Raw genomic sequence first — 24,264 nt, 5'->3', positions numbered from 1 at the left:
GTACATTACAAATGAAATACAGGGGAAGAATAATTCAAAGTCTTCAGATGGTGGCATTTTGTAAACCTCAAAGCCATAGTACAAATCTCTCTAAAACCTCTAGAAATCCATCTTCATAGCATAGAGTAGGTGGGAAGGCGCTTGCAAATCCTTCTCAACCTGACAGCTCGAAAACCTAACTTGTTTTCTGATTCCTCAGCTGTGACAGGTTGGTGCTGTTGTATTTTTCACTTCACAAGCTAAGGACTCTTGCTAGAGTGTGGGAGTCTGAGCAGCTGGGCTGTCACGCTAGATTCTAGGCAGGAAGGACAAAGGAATAGGAAGAAGGCAGTGTGAGACAGCCCTCACCCAGTGTTTCCATATGCAAAGCCTTGGGTGATAAGCATAGTATTTTAGGGATTTCTGTGTTAATTCTCTTTTCCAAATTCTTCACATCCAACTTCTCTCTGTACAAGTCTCCACTTAGTCAAAATTTCCCTAATCCTTTTTGTTTAAGGAAGTCAATCTTCATATAATTAGATGTAGCTAGAAACATGTCTACTAACAAATATTATTCTCCCACTTTTTCATTGTGCCTGAAATTTCCATTAAAAAGTTTTCAAATGTTCAATTGTTTTTCCTCTTATTATATCCATCCATCTAACAGCCCCACCACTATATTCCCAAATATTTATCATTATATATCATTGTTCTATATAACGGACTTTGCTATGGTTGAGAAACTCAGTGTTAATTTAAAAAGAGTATGAGTCTTTGCCTTTAAGCATGGCTCACCCCACAGACAAAGAGAAAATAACAAAGTGTGCGAACACAGAAGTGATTTTCTTCAAGTTATGCTAAGTGCCAAGATGAACATGGATACAGCAGAGAACTGTAATAGAAAATGCCAAGAAGAGATCTATTTAATATGTTCAGGTGTCAGCTCAACTGAAACTGAGACGTTCCTCTGGAGGAAACTTCATCTGAAACATAGACACATTATGAGGCAGTGGTAATGTGTTAACTCGCTACAGTGGTCACAATGACAGAGGACATTAGTCTGAGGACATGGGTCTTAAAGCACATAATTTTTGCATAGCATGAAGCACAGATGGCTGAGATGTAGACTACTACATTATTCTCTTCTATGTCCTAAACTTTATAGTAGGTGGTATTGTTTTAAGGACTTCTGACTTAGTTGGGATTTTGCTGCTGTGAATAGAGACCATGACCAAGGCAACTCTTATACAGACAAATCTTATAAAGGAAAAAATTTAATTGGGGCCAGTTTACCATTTCAGAGGCATCATGATGGGAAGCATGGCAGCATACAGTTATGGTGCTGGAGACAAGAGTTCTACATCTTGATCCACAGGCAGTAGAAGGAGCCTGTGTACCACACTGGTATACCTTGAGCATATATGACCTCAAAGCCTTGTCTCCACAGTGACACACTTCCCCTAACAAGGCTATACTACTCCAACAATACAACACCTTCTAATACTGCCACTCCGTATGGCCAAGCATTAAAACACATGAATCGATGGGGACTATACCTATTCAAACCACCACAATTTCCATGGTACCTTTAATAGGTATTGAGTATAACTCTACCAAAGTGGTGGAAAGTATCTAAAAGATTAAGCAGACTGACCAAGATCACAGGATTAGTCATTGTCAATACATATAGGAGTAGCATAGGGCAAGAATAAGCATATGAGAGAATGGTTTGGGTCAGATTCAGAAACTATTTGGGGAATGAGGGAATTGATGGGAGAGGGAAGGATGATAAATTGGGAGTGTGGAGGGATATAAGGGAAATATTCTTAAAATACATTATATACATCCATGAAAATGCCTTTGTGTTATCCTGTATAATTAATAAATTAGAGAATCTGAGCCCCTACCCCACCAAAATGGAAGCAGAAGCAGAAAAGAAAGAAGGAATACAGTGTCATTAAACAACAACAGCCACAACAAGATTTAGTTTTGCTATAAAACGTTTTACAGTTCACCGAGAGTAATATGCTAATTTTTAGAAAACCACAGGGGGACATACTAAGCAGTACTGCTAATAGTCAAGTCCAAACTGCTTATCATTTCCAAGGGCAAAGCATGTAGAACGAAAGGAAAGGGAAAGAATACTTTGAAAGAGACATTGGGATTAGGCTGTCAAACCACTCAAAAACTGAGAATTCCTTTAAATACAGAGCATGTTTGTTTTTGCTTGAAGTGGTTATAGATTTCAAGCAAGTTAAGAACAAAACAATGCTGCTGAACTGTCTTGAAGGACTTAGCCACACAAGATCATTGAGTTGTGATCCACATAAGGCTATATGAGTCCGAACAAGATCCCATCTGTAGATACTAGTTCAGGTTCACATGTATAATACCAATTGTCCTAAGCTCTCCTTCCTGCTCCTAATATGTGGCAGTGATTAAATGCAACATGCAAAATGTTTCAGGATGTAAGTACAAATTCAAAACAATTATGGCCTCTTGTCAGACAATATGGAAAGGCAAAGTTGCCTGGAATTTGTTATTATACTTGCAAATGCAGTAATATTTACAATGGGTTGACACAGTGCTACATAACCAGACACCAGGCAAGGAAAGGATTATGGAAAGCAGGGTTGGTAAATGGTGATCACTGAAGAACACTGCCTCAAAGAAACCACCAAGGAGCACACAGGAAGAAAATAGTTTCAAGGTCATCTATAGATACTAGTTCAGGTTCACATGTATAATACCAATTGTCCTAAGCTCTCCTTCCTGCTCCTAAAATGTGACAGTGATTAAATGAGACAGAACCATTAAATTCTTCCTTGTATATTAGTTCAGAATAGCCTCTATAACCTAATGTCTCCCTTCCCATCCTCCTTCTCTCCTTTCCACACTTCCCTATTTTTTTGAGATAAGATCTCATGTAGCACAGGTTGGCCTTGAACTTGCTATAGCCAAGGATGGTCTTGAACTGCTGATCCTCTGGCATGCACATTTAAAGTGCCAGAATTACACAGGTGTGCCACCACATCTGGCCTCTCATTTTATTTTACAAATCTAAGAAAAGGCCAAATAACTAGATTCTTGTTCATCTGCTTTTGGCCTATGTTCCCAGTCACAACATTTCTTAAGTTTTATATCATTATTTGTATGTGTATGTGTTCATGTATTTGTATACATGTGTGCAGGCATGTATGCACATGCATGCGCTATTGTGGCATCTACACTTTGATGCCACTTTCCCAGTTGTTTCCCAACTTTATTTTTTTCATAGAGGGTTTCTCCCTGAGCTCAGACCTCTGACAAGCAAGCTCCTCTTTCTTTCATTGCTTCCTCAGTACTGCCTTTGCAGGTTCATGTCAATGTATCCAGCTTCTGTGTGTCCAAGGGGACTGAGTTCAAGTGTTCATGCATGTATGCAAGCATTTCACTGACAGAACCATCTCCTTAGCCTCTTAAGGCTTTTAAAAATATTTTATTTGTCTTGGAATTACAAGTCCCACAAAGCCAGAATCAATGCCGATTGTGTTTGCCCCTTTATCTCCAGCATTCAAAAGTGCCTGACACACAGTGGAAATGCTCAATAATATTTGCTATTTGAATGAATCGCTGTTCTCTTGACTACTTTGCAAGTGTTGGCGGCTTTTCTCCCATACAAAGGAACTGCCTCTAGGCATCATGTCTCTCCTCAACCAATTATTTTCACTTAAACCTGCTTACCTTATACTATATTTTATTTCCTAAGAGATTCTGTGAAGAAAGAATGTTTTCACTAATAAGATTAATAGTTTCTAGAACTACATTAATCCAGGTACAGACAGAAAACAGGAAGCCACTCTGATGATTAGAACAAAGGAAACTGGATGCAGAGGACTGGCTAAACCAACAGCTAGGGGTAACATGTAAAGTAGTCGTGCCTTCTTGATGGAAAGTATGTTGAAAGTGATGTTGGTGAATATGTCTGGTATGGTCTCATACAATTTAAGCATTAGAAAAGATCTTAAACTTTCAATCTGAACTCAACACATGCCTATCACCAGTGGTTTCAGCTTGTTCTCATATGTCTGCTCTTTCTCCTTAGGTACACAATGCCTATTTTCATATGGTTATACATCTACCCAAGATAAAGGGCTCTCTTTCATTCTTATATGTGGATACTGAATACAAATATACCAACTCTTAGTTGTTATATGGAACTTCTAGAAAAGTTCTATAAAAGAGTAGATACATTTAAGCCCATCTCCTTTTGCAGAAAACAAAATCTTTTTCCTTTTTTCTTTCTAGTGAGTACATGGTGGCTGGGACGTCAAAGAACCTTGAGGTGTCCCTGAAGATTGAGGGCCATGTTGATCTGTCAGAAGATAACTATTAGGCCTGTGATGATCCCATAGTTGCAGCTTTGAAATCTCCACTCCAACAAAATCATATGAGGAGTTAAAGCTGCCTATTAATTAGCCAATGTCTTTTTGATTTTTGATTTATTCCTGTCATACTCCTAATTTAATCCTAATACTCCCATTTTTTATTACATTTGCAATAAATTGCCACTTAACTCTGACCTGGACATTTTATAGTGATGGGGAGCTTACCTTTGAGGTGGTATATTTATCTTTAAACAGCTATTCCTAATGGGAGTGTTCTTTGCTGATTATGAATCCGTCTTTACTTAGATCCCTCTTGCAGGTTGCAGACTGTTTAGGGAAGTCCCGGAGTCCTTTTGAATCCTTCTTTTCACATGGTGCTCGTTTGAAGAGGCGCTCAGGCTCTTCTGAATTGGCTCATCATCAGTCCTAGTCTTGCCAATTCTCTCAACTACACTTTAGAAGACTCACTTTCTTCGTTTCAATGAGCTTCTAGTTGATTCTTGTAGAAGTTCTTACACAAGCCCTTCTGAGAAAGAGCTCTAGGCTGTAATAGAGCTATGTTCTGTACAGCCCTGTTTATTTAATAAACTCGAATTGAATTAGGAAAAGAGTACTTTCGACTTGCTCCGTGCTAAATTAGCAGCCCATGGCTTACATTGTAGACCTCACTATTTTGGGTAGGCAAAAATCAAGGTTAAAACAAACATGATCATTTAATCCCATACTATATTATAATCAGTGTGAGGAGCGAGAGACTTAAAGCTCTAATTCATTATTAACCACATTGTACACAAACCAGCTTCCCCATTTACATAGTAAGAGGCAACATTTTCATTCATTAGCTGTTGCTTAATCTGCATTAACAAAGCTCCCCTCCTAAGTGCTTTCTGAGAAAGTAGCCAATCCTGACTTTGGGGCTCTCATAGCCTTGCTTGCCTCTTTAGAATCTGCCAATCACTTATAATGGAAACATACTTCAGGAGTCTACCGAGAATCCAGTTTCTAAATGCATTCAAATAAACTTGTAATCTTTCGACATGCACATCTAGGAGTTAAACTTCTCTTCTTTGATCCCACTAGAACACTAAAAAAACAAAAACAAACAAACAAACAAAAAAATTCCTGCCTGTCAAATTCAATAAACCGATATTGTTCCTCATTTCAGTTGCTCTGTGGTATTTAACTCTGTCGAATACACCATTTTCAAAATTCTTGCCTATGTTAGTTACTGCCATGGGGGTAATGTTGATTCTTCTCTTGAATCATTTCTGCACCCCCTCCCTTGCTGGGTCTTCTTCTCTCTCCCCATCTCTATGGTTTATACTCTGTGTTCCACTTAAGACTTGAATTTACAGTTGTCCTGTCTTAGATGCTCATGTGTTGACTTACTTACTAGGACATTCTATGATGCCACATCATAGGGCTGTGAAAGGCAGCCTGGTCCCTGGTCAAGCAGTCTTGAAACCTGGTGACCCTGCAGGGATAGTAGGCATTTTGCCATGCTTCTGGATACCCGGCTCCTGGAATGAGGCCACAGCTCTCCATAGATCTGTGGCCATCAGTCTCGTAAGCCTCCACAGGTAGAGGATGTGACTTGTGGTCACTAGCCTCAAGACAGATCTCCACTTTAATGAAGTACCTAAAGGCCTGAAGGGCTTAGCCAATTAAGCTCTCCTTCTCAAACACTCCTCCCTGCAAAAGGTATTTAACCTCAGGCCTGCCCTGAGAAAGTGGGGTATGGTTTTACTCATCACCACTTTCCGCCATGACAATAAATGCTTTAAAGCCATGGACTGTCTCTTTTCATCAGGATCTACCATAGGGAGCTATGGAACAGGCCTTTGCCTAAAGAGCCGGCTGTCTAATCTCCCACAGAAGGCCTCTCAGCACTCCCATCCATGGCCTCCACCAAGCCACGCCCTGCTCAGCAAGCCAAGGACTCTCTCCTCCCTGCGGGACCCAGCCAGAGCTCTTCCTGCTTTCCCCTTGGCCCAGGCTAGATCCAGCCCGCTGGCCCCCACTCTGTTCTCAGCTCTACCACAGCATCCGGCAATGCCTGGGTATTCAAGAGCCTGAGATACCCTGAGCCGGCACCGGGTGTCCCTGAATCTCAGACTGCGCTCCCCTACCCCTGGAGTGGGGTCTCGTGGCTTCCCATAGCCAGACATGCTCCAGGCACCAGAGTCAGGTAAGTGCAGTCAAACTACCATGTCCCACCTCCCCAAGTGGCCGGAGCCCTGTGGCAGAGTGGACATGGGACACCACTAACCCTACATAAGCTATACTCTCTCATCACTTAGTAAACTGCTGCTATTATTCAGAGCTTTGATCATGACCTTCTGACATTCTTATTTCCTAGCTTCATATATCTGGATAATCCCATTATTTATGTGATTATTTATGTGGAGTCATTAAAGATTAGTGATCTTTTGCTTTTGTTATTTTCAGCTCAAAAGTTTTTTTTTTTTGAGTTCTAACATATTTTCTAATCTCAGTGGACATAAAGACAACACTGTCTTTTCATTTTATTTTAAATGTAACATGAAGATATCATACAATTGTACATATTTATCAGATATTATGTTTAAATCAGATTAAATAATATAGCTATCACCACAAACACTTATTTTTATAAGTGAAAACATAAAAGATCCTTATTTCTTCTGTTTTTTTCCCTACACATACATGTATGCACATGTCCATGCATGCTTATGTGAGGGCATGTGTGTATACGTGTGTGTGTGTTATACATGTATACATGTGCGTATGTAGAGCATGGCATGTGCCTAGAAGGCCAAAAGGTCAACATTTGGATCAGAATGCCTTCCTCAAATTTTATCTACTTTATTTTTTGAGACAAGATATCTTCCTTAGAGCCTACTATTTTGGATTGTCTCAGTGTACTACAACAAGCTTTGGGGATCCAACTGTTTGTTTCTCCTGTGCTGTAGTTAAAGACACTTGTAGCCTTGCCTGGCTTTTTACATGGGTGCTGGGGGGGGTATATGGTCTCAGGTAGATATGCTTGTATGTCCAGCAGTCTAACCATCAAGCAATCTTTCCAATTCAAACTCTATTATTTTTATGTACAGTACATAATTATTGTACACATATCATTATTTTGCCTATAGTTATTCTACTCTATTAACATCACACCAAAGCTTCTTGCTTCTATTCTAGCTTAGTATCCATTGACCAACCTCTTTTCATTCTTTCTTCTTCTCTCTTCCAGCCTCTGGTAACCATCACTATACTTCCATGTCCCATGAGATCAGCACTATCTTGATGACTCATAAAACAAATATCTTCAACATTCACTTATTGTCTTCATCTTTAACTTGGATATCTATGTCAAAATCTGAGAATCAAACCTTTCTTTATCTGTCTTCACTTATTCTGCCTAATGCACAAATCATGTACTTATTATTATCTCAAGTTATAGGGATAAAACCTGATAGGCTCAGGATGGTTCTGCAGTTCATCCACAAGCCCCTCAGCCACTCATAGACAGATTTTAATGTATTTTATTGTGATTCTACAGCTGAAATACTGTTTTATTTTCAACCAAGGCCATGTGTGTACTAGGCAAGCACTTTGCCCCAACCTTGAAAGAGAAACTGCTTAGGACTATGTTAACTTATCCTCAATAGGAGAGTCTCTTACAGGATACTTTGTCTTCACTTTGAAAATTACAGTAAAAGATCCCAAGGTACAGAACACTAAAGAGGAAAGCATTGTTGAGATGACTAAGTTAGGAAAGAAGTTGGGGTTGTTAAGGAACTGAGAGAAGCAGAAACTCAAAGTTCAGGGAACAAAAGGCAGCTGACAGGAAAGTGGATAGTGCTATAACAAGGCAGAACAGTTGTGAAAGCAAAGTACTCACTTTTTTAAAGGTCTTCTTGAGTGACATTTGGTCTCACAGATACTCAGTTTGGCTTTAGAGTAGTGGTCCCCACGTAGGCCAGGGAAAGCTTTTTGGTAATACCAAGTTTTGATTTCCATATAACTTGCCCTTTATTTGAAAGGGCCTGATTGAAACACATGACTGTTAAGCACACTGCAATGGTGTCATTTGGGAACTGGAGCAAAGACCATTTTCATTCCAAGTTCATCCATAAAACGTTTCCTCTTTGTTTGGTTAAATATCTGGTTGGTTTGTTTGTATCATAGTTGCTTTTCTTCTATCACTCCCAAATTTCTTCAATGAATTTTCCACCTCATGTGAGCTGAGTATATTCAGTATGTAAAAAGCATCAGGTATTTCTTTAATCTCAACATTCAGCATCTATTTCTTGACCAAATCAATATATTTCAATAAGGGTATGTTCAAGAAAAATTCTTTTTATCTGTTGCCTTGCATTGTAACATTGAGGATGTGTTCCTCTGTGTTTCTTTTTTCTTGATTTTCATGAAATGGAATGTATCAAAATAATGAGAGATGGTTAGTATTGATTATCAACTTCATGGGATCTAGATTTACCTTGGGTTTTCTAGATTTACCTTGGAGACAAACAACTGTGATAGAGTATCTAGTTTACATTAATGAAGGTGGGAAGCTGTGATGGCTTGTATATTCTTGGATCAGGGAGTGGCATCATTTGGAGGTGTGGCCTTGTTGGAATAGGTGTGACCTGGTTGGAGTAGGTGTGTCACTGTGGATGTGGGCTTAAGATCCTCACCCTAGTTGCCTGGAAGTCAGTCTTCCACTAGCAGCCTTTGGATGAAGACATAGAACTCTCAGCTCTGCCTGTGCCATGCCTATCTGGATTCTGCCATGCTCTCACCTTGATGATAATGGACTAAATCTCTGAACCTGAAAGCCAGCCCCAATTAAATGTAATTTTTTATAAGACTTGCCTTGGTCATGGGGTCTGTTCACAGCAGTAAAAACCTAACTAAGACAGAAGCCTACCCACTTGCAAGCTACCATGGGTCCTATACTAAATGATAATGGAAAGTGAGCTTAGCATCAGGATTCATCACTTTCTGCTATTGACTATAGATGTAATATAGGCAGCAATCTCACAATCCTGTTGTCATGACTGCCCTGACGTGATGATTAGATTCCCTCAAACTGCAAGCCAAAATAAACCCTTCCTTTTTTGGTGTTGTTTTTGTCCATTGTTTTGTACCAGCAACAAGAAAATTGATGAATATAGTACTTATCAAGAGTTATTTCATAGTTTGAATTAATGCCATAATACTTTTCTGTTTATAGTCCTTCTGTCATAGTTCCACTCTAAGCCTTGTCCACGAAAGGCATTTCTATTGACCTTTGCTTACTTCCTGATCTCATATATTTGAATGCTTAGTCCCTTTAGTTGCTGGAACAGTTTAAGAAGGAGGTATGTTTCAGAGGTGTGGCTCTGTTGGAGTGGATGTGTTATGAGGGTGGGCTTTGAGGTTTCCAAAGCTCATGTCAGGCCCAGTCTTACCCTCTCTCTGCCTGTAACTTGTGTACCAAATGTGAGCTCTCAGACCATGCCTGCCTATCAGCCACCACGCTCCCTGCCATAATGGTCATAGATTAACCCTCTTAAATTATAAGCAAGCCCCCAATGAAATGCTTCCTTTTATAATTCTTGATTATGGTGTCTCTTTGGAAAATAGAACAGTAACTAAGAGTATTCATGCTGCACAACAGATTCCTTGAATTCACTCTTTTTATCTGAAAAATTGCATCCTATCACCACCCTTATGAATGTGAACATAGGGGTGGTGGTGGAAGGAGTAAAGTGAGTGGGAAATGATGTAATTATATTATAATTTCAAAAAATATTTTTGGGGTACAGCAAACTCTATTGATGGCATTCAAGAGAATAGGGAGAGCTCACTAGGCCCCTCCTGTTATTATGGGGGTCTGGGATGGAAATTGTGAGGGAGATGCTCAGTATTGGGGACCATGTGGTGATAGGGACTCCTTAGCAACTGAGGGCATCTCTCTTGATCTTAGTGTCCTTGCTGGGGTGGGTGGTCCAGGGTTTCTTACTCCTTGGAGGCCATGTAGGCCAGGAGATCCACCACCCTATTGCTGTAGCTGAATTCAATGTCATACCAGGAAATGAGCTTTACAAAGTTGTCATTGAGAGCAATGCCAGCCCCAGCATCAAAGTTGGAAGTGTGTGAGCTGCTGTTGAAGTCACAGGAGACAACCTGATCCTCAGTGTAGCCCAGGATGCCCTTCAGTGGGCCCTCACACGCCTGCTTCACCACCTTCTTGATGTCATCATACTTGGCAGGTTTCTGCAGGAGGCATTTAGGTCCACAATGGATACATTGGGGGTAGGAACACGGAAGGACATGCCAGTGAGCTTCCCGTTCAGCTTTGGGTTGACCTTACCCACAGTCTTGGCACCACCAGTGGATGCAGGGATGATGTTTTGGGCAGCCCCAAGGCCATCATACCACAGCTTTCCAGAGGGGCCATTCACAGTCTTCTGAGTGGCAGTAATGGCATGGACCATGGTCATGAGCACTTCCACGTTGCCAAAGATGGCCTTGGCTGGGGGGCTAAGCAGTTGGTGGTTCAGGATGCACTGCTGACAATCTTGAGTAAGTTGTTGTATTTCTCGTGGTTCACAGCCATTACAAACATGGGGGCATTGGCAGAAGGGGCAGAGATGAAAAAACTTTTGGCCCCACCCTTCAAGTGGGCCCCAGCCTTCTTCATGGTGGTGAAGACATCAGTAGATTCCACAACATACTCAGCACCAGCATCACCCCATTTGATGTTAGTGGAATCTCGCTCCTGGAAGATGGTGATGGGCTTCATGTTGATGACAAGCTTCCCATTCTCAGCCTTGAATGTGCCATTGAATTTGCCATGGGTGGAGTCATACTGGAACATGTAGACCATGTAGTTGAGGTCAATGAAGGGGTCGTTGATGGCAACAATCTCCACTATGCCAAGAGGAGAGCAGATGGCAGCTCTGGTAACCAAGCACCCCATACAGCCAAATCCGTTCACACTGACCTTCACCATTTTGTCTATTGGATAAAGCTGGCACTGCACAAGAAGTTGCAGCTGTCTCTGGAACAGGGAATCTGAACTATACCCTAACCCATCAAGGCTCTCTATGAATACATTTATGTTAACATTGTTATTTCCTTGTATTTTATTATATTTTGTACATGCTGATAAGCAACTGAATAAACTAGTACTTCCTGAAGTGGTCATCTGATGACAGAACAAGATGAATATTGTGCTGCTTAATATATGTAGCCAAAGGCACATACTAAATAAGTGAATTGAATAGGAAAAATGTTTGTCACAGTTCCACCTGAGGGCACTGTCAAGCTTTCCTTGGTTTTCAACAAGATCCCTTTTCAAGGAAATCAAGGGCATGGCAAGATCAATTACCAGATCAGGCCAAAATCAAATATCAATAACTGAGGGAAAATGTAGTAACTGATGATAGACAGACCTGTGTTAGATGCTAAGGACATACAAGAACAAAGTGGTGAGTCACACACACACACACACACACACACACACACACACACACACACACACAAACGACTATAAATGACTTCTCTGGCTTTTTTGTCACATGTAAACCGAATGACCACTTCATTTCAAGGCTATGTGTTTCCAGATGGTTTAGTGACTGAGAGAGGTGGGGAATGAACGGATGGATATTTAATTATAGAATCCCAAACAAACAAGGAATCAACCCACTGTCATTACTATTATCAAATTTTCTTAGACCATTAATTTTGTTTTAAGAAAAGAGTCCTTTTAGAAGAGATAGCACAAATGTGCTCTCATAAGAAACTAAGAAAAATATTAGTGAGTCCTAAAGTGTGTGGATACTTAAATCAAGACAGCTTTTGTCAAAGTATCATATCTGTATGCCTAGCTAGTGAAGATACAAAGAGAAGAGATACTGATACAGATTTGCAACTTTTAATTCTTTAATTCAGTGATTTCTGATAAGATTTTATTTATATAGTACTTTCCCCCTCTGTTTAAACTTAAACATATTGGCATTTGGTGCTAGAATGGCTGGCTCTGAATATATACTCTTCTACATACTCACTGAATGATCTAAGCAAAATTTCTTAAACTTCCCACTGCCTCACTTTCCTCATTTGTAAAATGGGGATACTAACATCTACTTCACATATAAAGTCTGTGCATAGTACCTTATGTATAATAAATGTTTAATTAGTGTTTGCTATTCACTCTCAATTGAATTATACGGGAGTCAGCTGGAAGAGAAAATAATCACTGTATGTGCTGACCAAATAAAACACCTAGACAAAAGACAACTTAAGGTAGAACGATTGTTTTTGGCTCACATTTCACAGGCACAGTCCTCCAGGATGGGGAATATTCTAGTAACAGGGGTCTTCTGGCAGCTGCTCATATTGTATCTGTGGTCAGGAAGTAGAAAGTGAAGCATGCAGGGGCTCAGACACCTTTGACTTTTTTATACAGTCCAGGACCCAAGTCCAGAGAATGCCACCACCCACTTTTAGAATAACACCTTAATTAACCTAATCAAGATAATTCCCTAAAGGCCTGACAAGGGGCTAATCTAAATAATTTTCACTCCAGTGTACCTGGAGATTTGTCTCCTTCATCTTATCAAGTTGACAATATTAACTATTGCGCCTCCTGGGGAAACCAATTTTCTTCCCCTCCCAAGCTGAGAAGTCAATGAAAGTGGGGAAACAGGAATGGTACCCTACTTGAGATCACTCCACAGGGAAATATGATTGGATTCATGGTTTACTTTCTAATGAGGATAGCAAAGAAAAGGCTAGCCTCTCAGAAGTGAAGGTCAGGGCTATGGGGGAAGAATTCTGCAAGGAGGGAACAGGAGGAGGGTGTCAACATTTGGGATGTAAGTAAATAAAATAATTAATTACTAAAATATATTACAAGAAAGAAAGGAAGGAATGAAGAAAGAGAGAGAGAGAGAGAGAGAGAGAGAGAGAGAGAGAGAGAGAGAGAGAGAGAGAGAGAGAAAGAAGTCCTCCATTTCAGTCACTCTTACTCAAACTCTCCATATAGAAAGGCCCTAAGTTAGGGATGGAGCAAAATCCATTAATATATTTCACTTTCTGTACCATTGCCCTCATTTTTCAGAACACAAAATTTCATTAGGATTTGGTACTAGCCCCTGGAATTGGCATTTGGGAGTCACTGAACTAGATCTTAAGATCCCTGTAACCATGAGATGTTATGATTCTCTGAAAGAATTTCATTTGTGCTTGGTCCAGAGAAGAGAACCAAGGGATTGAACCTGGATCAAGGGACAGGCAGATCCTGAAAATGTGTTTGTGAAAGAGTTGGCAGTCAACCCAGAGCATTTTCTCCTTGGAATTTGTAATCATATTTTCCAACTGTCAATATGGAGAAAAATTACCTAAAAAGGCCAGAGGGTTGTTGTGAGGAAAACTTTTTGGGCTTTGGGAATTCTGTTCCTAGCCTGTGTACCATGAGAGTCAGAGGAAATGGCAGAAATCTTAATTTGAGCTTCTCTCCCAGTAATAACATTTCAAACTTCTTGTCTTCATATGCTATTGCTAGTTTGCTGTCCTCCTCTCACCTGTGTTCCTGCTCCACCCACCCCCAGGAACCAATGAAGCTGTGTTATGGCCACATATCCAAGATGATTTATCCTTAATGTGAAATTTTATGCTAACATGAAAGTCAAAGGGTATGAATCCCAAGGTATTTCAAAATTTGTATTATAAGACAATGAGATGTCTCCATATCAGTACACCTTGTATTTTATTAATCATGCACTGACAAAGCCCTTTGGCTGCCTTTGTATTGCCAACTAAATACAAACATATGCCACCATGGTTTTTTTTTTTTTATTATTGATTTTGGACTTCCCTAGGAAGGAAACACTGTTAAATTATAATAAATGATGTCAACTAAAACAAATAGTGCAAAACCCATTAAGAAGGCATTTGTTGCAGAGCTTGGCTTGATTTGTTGGCGTCAGTTGAAATCATGTCAAAATAATGTCTTGTGAAACCAAATAAAAATTTGTTTGCAAACTTGTCTGAAGCAAGCATTTCTAGAGCATAAAAAACCTTAAGAATCAATATGGTTTTATTCAGTATGCAAATGTACTTTAAAGCATTATGGCACAAATTCCATCGCTGCATTATAGGATAGTGTTAGTGGATTAATAAATAATAATAGATGATAAATAATATAGTGACTGAATTAGATAATACATTTATGAAGTAAATGGAGAAAAAGATTCAGGAGATAGTCTTGGGAGAAGATCAATTTTCAGATAAACTAAAATAACATTTTATATTCAGAAATTAATCGAGTTTAATCCTAACTCACAAAGTTTAGTTAAACTAAATTTCACTGTAGCCTTTGGAAAAAAAAAAAGGAAGATGCAAAAGGCCTAGCTCTGAAGTGATAACCATTTGAGTTCTAATATTAGTCAGCCTGCATCTGTAATTTGCATAACTGTGTTTGCCTTCTAGGTAATTGGGAATTTAATTGCTATCAGAATAAAATTTGAGTCTTATTTCCAAAGGGTGTCAGTGCTATGTATCCCAATGTGCAGTTTTGAGACTCCCTGCAATCAGGCAGATAGGAGAGCTGCACTTGGAAGTGGGCTTCAGTATGAAATAGAAATTAATCTCTCCCCAGCATATCCCAGGTCATCTGCTGCTGCCCTGTTTCTCCACTGTAGTATCTGAGCTGAATATGACTGTGGGCTTCTCTGTTTTCTCTTCACAATAAATCAGATCCATTTTACTTCCCACCCTTTTAAATCTCATTCCCAAGCTGTTTAAAGGAGAAAATTTTGTAAATTAGTATATTCATAACCCTTACTTTACTCAGTTTTTATTTTGGGGAAGTAAAATAAGAATTAAGCAAAATGAGTGAAAGAAATCTCAACCATCATCTAATATAACTAATATTTCACACAAAGAAAGTTACTTTAATGCCCCTCCACTGATAAAAGCAAGAAGGCTATAATCTCCCAGTAATGGGCAACATTTTTATTGAATACAGTTAGCTTTATGACAGACTCTTACTACTGTGACCTCATATTTTCTAGTTTTGCAAAAGTAATAGGGAAACTTCATCATTGCCTGGCACTATCTAGTAAAGCTGGTATTTGAAAACTGCTATTCTAAATCATGAGCATTGCTGTGATATTAAGAATGAAGCTTGGTTTCTTTCATTGCTGCTTTTTGGTGCTAAAGTACAATTGCAGAACAAAGCAGAGCGAGGCTGCGAGACTAGGTTCAGGGAGCAGCAAACAAGTAACAGCTAGCTTTGGGGTAAGGGTAGGAAGGATGAATGAGACTGAGGAATTATAAGCCTAGATCCGTGGGGGTTTCACTTGGCAGAGAAGAGCGTTCAAAGAGAAATGCCTGTACTTTTGTGTCTTCCTTTCACAACATCTTTGACACAAATGGTTAGAATTGCAGGGCTTTGTGTGGCCAGACTGGGTTTTTTTTTAATTTTTTTTTTCTGTCTATATCACACTGTGTATCCAGCTTCCTTGTTGCAGTGACTAGCTGCTGCACATCTCTGTCCTCCACAAGGCACTGCTGATAATATCCCATTAGTAACAGCATTTTTTAAATTGATGTAACTTGCAAAGAATCCTCAAGGCAAAATTTTCTTAGCTTCAGAGAGAGCAGAGCTACTAAATTATGCAAACATTGTATATACTTAATATATTTGTGTGTATGTTGTATGTACTTAATATATTTGTGTGTGTTTTCCCACTCCAAATACAGATCATATCAATTTCCCTTTTACCTTGGAAAAAAAATAAAAATGACCCAAAGTGCTAAATCAAAGCTTTAACTAAGTGCTGTCAGGGTTTTGGCTTTGGGGGTTGTTAGAAGCATTATGAGGGAAAATCCTACAGAACAATGCCTTGTGGTTAGTTGTGAATGAACCCCAGAGACCATCAGAGGGAGTCCTTTAGCTGCTGTGAAAGGGCTCTGAGGGAGACAGATAATAAATGTACAACAAACAATCCAATGTCAAAAATGATCACTATTGCACGATGAGACTGCAAACCTATGTTTTCAGCAATTTCTACACATGATGTTCTAACTCTGGCCATGGCAGAATTTAGCTGGCTGATTCTTTGAATCTGGCTAGGGTGGATTCTTACAAGGACAAAGAGGATTTGCTCAGTAACCGGCAAGAGAGGTACTGGTCATGCATGCTTAAATGTGCTAATAGTTCTGGTCTTTAATGGTACCAATTTAATGAAGATGATGTTATGCATTTTTAATTGTTCTCCTCTGTTATGACATTAGCCATGCCTTTCTGACTTATATGAAGATTTGTTGGCCAGCACTGACATTAGCTGAAATGGAATCATTACATTGTCAGTCATTCCCACATTTCTTTTGCTTTTGTATTCTCTAATGCTTTGCAACTGCATTGAGGGATCCCACTTTTCTGTTCAGATCATCTTTTACCTCATTCTTTAAAACTTACTGTATTTATGAGTATGTGTGTACATGTGTGGGAGGGTGTCCTGCGAGTTATGCTATATGTATACAGGTACTTGCAGAAGCCAGAAGAGGGCATAAGATACTCTGCAACTAAAGTTACCCTAGGTTCTGAGTCACAAAATACTTTGGTCCTAGGAACCAACTCTATTTAAAGACTCTTAATTACTGAGGCATCTTTCTGCTAGTCTTTACCTTATTCTAAAATCAATGTTTTAGATGACAGAAAATATACCACCAACAAACTCAAATGTCTTGAGTAGTGTTTGGAACACTGAGCCAAAAGTAGACTTCATATATTTTGGTCTGTCTGTGAATTATAGTAGCCTCTACTGGTCTCTGTAGGTGATTTTGGTTTGATTTTTCTGAAGCTTGTCTAGTAATTTGGATTTTCCTTTTTGGGGTACAGTCCCCACTTGATAATTTTCCTATCTCCTGCCAATCTTTTCTCCCTAGAGTCTTGCCAAGCCCACTTCTTGATATTCAACCAACTGACAAGCTATGGACACAGGACGAGGATGTTGGATAGTTTGTTTCACTTCTGGATTGGAGTTCCTCTAGCATTTTTTACTGGTATGTTGACTCTTCCTTTAACTATAGTTTGTGGCCATGGATATCACTCTGGATTTTCCAACTGTTCTAGGTGGAGTCCAACCTTTGCATTATAGTCAGGTTTTCTCAGTACCTATGCTATTTATTGAATATATGCCTTGCCCAGCTCCATCTCCTATCATATGTGCTGCTGTGATCCATCAATGGGTGGTCTTTGTAGATGATGTATTGGGTGCCGTGCAACATCCGCTATTTCTACAGCCTTGTGTCTAACCATGATTCCTGAAATTTATTGTTAAATAGCCAGACTTTTGTAGTAAAAGATTGTATCTGTATGTGATATTGTAAAATCCCATATATTTCAGGTATCCCAATTAGCATGGACATGATAGTAAGCAATTCTAAATATGCAATATCTTGATACAATGGTTTATTTATTGCTTACATAGAAATCTTGTGTAGGTTTTCAGATCAGGATAATGATTCTTCTTCCCATAGTTATTTAGAGATATAGATTTATCTTTTATTGTGGCTGCTAGCTTCTCTAACCCTTCAATGGCATTTATGCCTAGCTGGTGGTAAATACGAGCAAGCCTAGATAGTCAGACTCTTCTCAAAAGCTTGGGCCTATATAAATGGTGTCTTATACTTTCTCTTGTGTGTCACAAATACATTACATGGCTAAAACTCTCTAAACTAATAAGACACTAAGCCCCTTAGAAATCTATTCACTCACAAGAATTAACTCAGGGTTAAGTGACATGGTTACATCACATTTCACATTTCAAGTTGTGTAGGGGATGCAATTTGGCCATTTTTCCTTAAAAATGGTAGGATAGCTTTTGGAAGATACCACAAAGTGTCTGCTGTTACTGATGAGGAAAGCACAGTAATTTACTTTTAGCCTTTGATACATTAACTCAGTTTTGTTCATTAAATTCTGTAGCTAGTACTACAGAAAGAAAAAAATAATATTACAAAATAGTAAAATAAATGGGCTAGGTTAGGGAATAAAAAGGGTAAGGGCTAGGCATTGACAATATGGATTACTGATGGGACTGGTCAGATTTCTCAGAGGTGACAAGTTTGGTGTGTGCCAATTCTTGCAAGGTCTGGGACTGCACAATGAGGCTACTAGGGAAAAGCAGAGACAAGGGAATGGCGAAATAAAGGTAAAAGGTATACTTTCAAAGAAAAGTCCTGATATTGTATCTCAATGTTTGCTAAGTGAAGGTCTTCAGTATTTGAACAAGTGAATTTTTAACTTGCCTAGCTTCTCAGTTTATGCCATCAGGCTCCTGTTCCATTGCAAACCAGGAGGATTCCAATCTGATTGTTTACCAGTCTATAGCCTTAGATAAAGTTACCATGAAGCAGTAGTTTTCTTAAAGCCATCCATATGGTGTAAAACTGCCCACCTAGAGGCTTAGTAGATACAGGGTAAAAATCTTTTCATGGAGACATGAATTTTATTTCCTCTTGGTCTGCCTGCTTTTCATGAACAGGGGCAGACCTCTAGCTCATCCCTTCCCCAACTTCTATAGCCCTATGGAATGCCAGATGTTGACTTGTGCTGGTGACTAACTGACATAGCCTTAACCATGTGACTGGAGCAAGTACTGGGAGTTGAGGTGAGTGAGAAGGTGAAGGTGGCTTAGTTGTGAGCATCAGATGTTGTTGGCAGAGCTGTTAATCAGACTGAATCTGGTTTGTGTTTAGTTTGTGAACACTTTGCAAAGGTAGACAAGTGGCAAAGGTCTGGGGATGCAGAGGCATAGAAACCATAGATTTTGTTTCTTTTAGTTTGAGTCCTAGATATGCTCACTAGATGGCAAAAGAATAATTGAAGGTGAGAGATAAGGGTAGCTATCTTTTGTGAGTGAATAGATTTCTAAGGGGCTTAGGGTCTTATTAGTTTAGAGAGTTTTAGCCATGTAATGTATTTGTGAGACATGCCTCAAAGTGTCCTTTTCTCACAGTGCCTGAGACTCCATCATTATAAATCCTTCCTTAAGAACTTTCTAGAGGATTTTTTTTTAATAAACAAAGTTTGTTTAGCCAACATTTATCAAGTGTACTAGTTCAAAGGGCCATTCGGGTGTTACTTATTTCTAATAACAATACTATGATATAGGTCCTATTTGAACACACAGATTTTACTTTGTAGATGATTAAATACAGGAAAGTGTCTCCCAAGCACATAGCCAGTGACTAGCAAAGCCAGGCTTACAAACCCAGATAGTCTGGTTTCAGACACAGTCCGTGTTTTCCACCTTTATCACCCATGCCTCTCAGAGTATGTTGCATTTGACTAGGAGGAGTAATACCTAGTCTATTTGAAATTCATTTACTTAATCACACTATATTCTCTTTTACCCAGAAGAGAATATCAAGACTTTAAATGGTTTGATGGAAAGGAACATTAGGGGGTCTTGATGATTATTGGGGGGAACCAGAGTGTCAGGATGATTGATTGTTTTGTTAAAGAACTAGATCTATTCAACATCTACTTCTCCTAAACATGCACCATTCAAGGAATAGCACCATTGCCTGTTTCCTGTACTCCACTGGATATGATTACAATGATTAGCATTTTAAGCCTCGTCTCTTTTTCAAGGGATTTTATTTAGTGTGCCCAGCAGCTGTATAGTCTGGAGATGAAACTAGCAGAGGAGTGTTGTTTTGGACTGACTGGGAAGCTCTGAGCAACTATTTTAAAACTGTGCTTTGGTTCTGTATTTACAATCAGTACACCCTCTTTTCCCAGCATAGCTCCTTGGAGGGAGGTTGCTTAACAGCCTTGCTCCTTTCTCTGACTTCCCCGTGGATAATTTGGTAGTGGACATTGTTCTCTGATAACTTAAAGCTCCTGTTAGCTTTTTCATGTCCTGTGTCTTCCTCACACTGTGTTCTGTAGGGGACTGACATTTTGTTCTATTACTGTCTTTCCTGAAGGTTTTCACCTGGTGCTTCATAGCCCATGGCTTTCAATCTAGAGCAGACTCTTTTAACCATCTCAAACCCTGGCTGGTTACATGTTCAAATAGTGTCTTAGACTTGTATCTTTCACTGGATATTCTGTAGGAATATCCGATAGAAACAGAGAGAGACAGTGGTGATTTGGCTAGCTCTTTCCTTATTTATCCTTGTCCCTGAGACAACTGTCCTGAATAGACACTATAAGTGAGACAAGCAATCAAGAACTAAGTACCCACTATGTGCAAGATGCAGATCAACCGGCATTCTTAACCAAACTCACCAGGGCAGAATGAATATTCTCTTATAGAGAAAGGAACAAAAAATTACTTGTCTGACAAGCAGACTTTTCATTCCCTGTGCAATATTCAGCGCCTACATTTTGGTGCTGGGCTAGTTACTTTTATAATTAATGCTAAAAAGAGCCGATTTGGAAGGAATACTGAAACAAGAGGCTAAGTCTCCAGAGGGATCCTTAGAAGAGGACTTGGTGCCACTGCCCCTCAACACACACTATTAATCCCTCATGGTCACATGCAGGGAATACAAATGCCCTTCTCGGGCCCTTTAGTTCAATCTCACCATAAGACAATTGACCTATCGCCACTATAAGGAGCAAAACCTCAAACAAAGCAGCTGCCGAGAGGACTTTGTCAAGCTGGAAATGAATTATTAATATGGTTCTGAAAGGGACTGGCATAGGAAACCAGGCTCTTTATTATTTACATTAATGAGCTGGAGGACGATGCAGTGATCAAAATCCCAAGCTTGGCAAAAGCTGCAGTTTGAAGTGCAACAATGAGTAAAGAAACAATAGCATCCAACAAATATAAATGCAGACTAATATGTTTCCGAACAAAGAACCCAAGGAGGGAATATTTTCAGAGCAGGAAAGGGCTAAAGAATGGCCTCAAATCATTATGGAAATACCCCGCAGTTGGTTTGTTTGAGAATGAAGCTCAGACTCAGGAAGGCAGGAAAAAAATGCCAGAGTACCTGCTGAACAGACACAATACAATGCACCTATCAAAGGTCGCAGCTTTATTTCTACTAGAGATGTGTGTGCAATACAATATACCATTTGCTCTTATCTGCATTGAATGATAAAGCAAATTATTCTAACTTAATATCATAGTCGGTTGCTCAGAGAGAGTCCAAGTCTTTACTGTATGATTGCCAGAGGATTGTGTGTGTGTTCTGGCTTTCTGCATATATCCTCAAAGTATATATATATATATATATATATATATATATATATATATATATATATAGAGAGAGAGAGAGAGAGAGAGAGAGAGAGAGAGAAAATACACACACACACACACACACACACACACACACACACACGTGCGCGCCCACACACATACACATACACATATACACACTACATATAGAGCTATCTTTTTCCACAAACACCCTGGATCCCCTTTATTGGAATGGTGTTCCACTTAACCATTTCTTGTGAGTTCCAGACTAGCAATTCCACAAATGGATGAAGGAATATTTTATCTCATTATATTAGATCCTCCCAAAAGCTAGTATTTTAATTTGAAGTTATACTTTATCCTATTATATTGTTTGGTGTCTGAAATGTTGGTTGTTTTCACTTCTCTATATTTCTAGCTCTTATAGAGAGCTCAATGGGGGCCTTTTCCAGTCTTTAAGCATTTATGAGCTTTTGGTTATTAGTTATTTATTAAGCTTCTATCTTATTACTTTTCTAGCTTTCCCCTATTGTTTCATTGCACAATGTCAAGCCTGCCTAGTTGGGCTTGGCCCAGTGACTGCTTTAGTGACTAGTACTAGCATAATCTCTACTAAAGTTACTTAGTTCTTTGCCCTGCCTTCTCAGCGTGAAAATACTTGGATTATCACAATTAATATTTTAGTGTGTTTATGTTACTTTTTTGGTTTTTTTATGTGTTTTATTGTTACTTTTTCATGTACAAATTTGTACCATTTCTTTCCAGGAATATTTTTGTGTCTACTTAGCAAAAGATATGAAGAGAGATGTGAATGTGTGTATAGACATTTGAAATTACTTTTGTTTCATATCTAATTTTGGTTAATTGAATTGAGAAGACCCATCTTAAATGTGTTCAGCACCATCCCAAGGGCTAGCATCCTAGGTTAAATAAATAAGAAGCAGTCTAGGTACCAGCATTTATTTCCCTCTTCTTCCTGACTATGGACAGAATGGTACCAGCTACCTTATACTCCTACCTCTGTGCCTTTGCCCATCATTATATTAGGTAAGGTCTAAGCCCCAATAAGCATTTTCTTTCTTAAATCCCTTTTGTTAGTTATGTCACAGAAATAAGAAAAATGACAAATTTAAAAGTTAGTACCAATGTGGGATCATTGCTGCGACTCCTAGGCTTTAGAAACAGTACTCAAAGGGGAATGTGGAAAAATTTGGATCTTGGGGCTAAAGCAGGCCTAATGTGATGTAAGCAGAGCTTAGTGGGCTGTTCTGGTGGACATTTGTAGGATCCGAATACCATGATAAATGTGGACAATGTATGCTTGTCTGGCTTATGAAGTTTCAAAATAAAACAAACTTTCCATGAGGGAGTGGTCTAGTGGTCACTTTGAATTATATTCTAACAAAGCATCTGGTTGTGTTTCTCCTGTGTTAAGACACCTTGAGTGGGAGTTCAAAATTAATGGACAGAGAATTCTCAAGCATGGTAGCATTCAAGACTGTAGTATGATTTTCTGTCACTGCTCTTACTGAATTATGCCATGGGAAAGTACAACAAGTGTAGCCAAAAAGATATGAAAAATGTGTCCTTTGGATGAGAAATGAGTGAGTTTAAAGTTCATGATGTGGTAGGCACTTGTAACTGCTAAAAATATCAGCACTATTAATGGAAATTTGGTTTGCTATGGAACACTAGGAAAAGAGTGAGGGGCAACATTGGGATGTAAGTAAATAAAATAATGAATTAAAATGATGATGATGAAAACACTAACTACCTAGGGCAGGCAAGGACTTCCCCAGAGTCAGTCTGAAAGGCCCACAGAGACCAGTGTAAATTTGGTTAACACTGACCAAGCTACATCTAAAGCTGGCCAGAGAACACATGAGTCTTGTACATGTGAAACTAATTTTATCAGTAAGACACGTGTGAGAGTGGTGAAATCATGGAGACTTGTGTGGAGGTTCCAGAAAGCCATAGAGTCCAGTCAGTATATGGCAAGATTGGAAGCCTAAGGAACAATCCCAATGGACACCCAGGGTGTTAGAATTTCTATAATCATGGCATGGCTGCCTAAGAAAGCTGCATGATGAAGAGGAGCTGACCTAAGAGAAATGCCATCTGTGGTACTGGCAACAAAGTCCTTGGTTTAAAATTGTTTTCAAATATATTGTCCTGCTTAATCCCTATAGTATACTAAACTTGATAAAATTGCCTATATTCGAGCATCTTGAACTACACAAAGGAAATAAACATTCCCTCCAGTTCTGTCCAACAGTGTACAGATGAACAAATTGAGGCTTACCAAGATTAACTAGCTTCTACAAGTTCATCCATCTGTAGAGTAGGTAGGAGACCCAGCTTCCAAATTCCCCAGCCCCACTGTCATTTTCACCTTTGATGTTTTCATCCAAGTTTAAAATCGTCTTAAGTATGGTTCACAAGGTCCACAGATCAACTATTATGTTTAATTTACAGTGACCCACTGGAACAAATAAGTTTGAAATATTTGTGAACATCTTAGCAGCAGTCTCACCCAATTCAGATAGTCAGCATCAACAAAATTCTCACATAAAAAATCCCAGCTGTGTGCTTCCTTTGAAATATGTCCATGTTTGGATATTTGACCCTTGTTTCTCACTGTTCTTTACATTTTTATAAAATAATTATTTGTAATCCTTGTGCTTCTTTTCTTATTCCCTCACTGTGTCCCAAAG

At 39.1% G+C, this 24,264-nt stretch overlaps 1 pseudogene; it reads right to left on the bottom strand.

The window, feature by feature from the left end:
• Positions 1-10,331: 10,331 nt before the first annotated feature.
• Positions 10,332-11,328, bottom strand: LOC110286837 (annotated as a pseudogene).
• Between the last annotated feature and the right edge of the window lie 12,936 nt (positions 11,329-24,264).

The sequence above is a fragment of the Mus caroli genome, chromosome X (genome assembly GCF_900094665.2).
Source record: "Mus caroli chromosome X, CAROLI_EIJ_v1.1, whole genome shotgun sequence".
NCBI lineage: Eukaryota > Metazoa > Chordata > Mammalia > Rodentia > Muridae > Mus > Mus caroli.
Note: the sequence above shows the minus strand (reverse complement) of the source record. Positions and strands in the feature narration are given on the sequence as shown.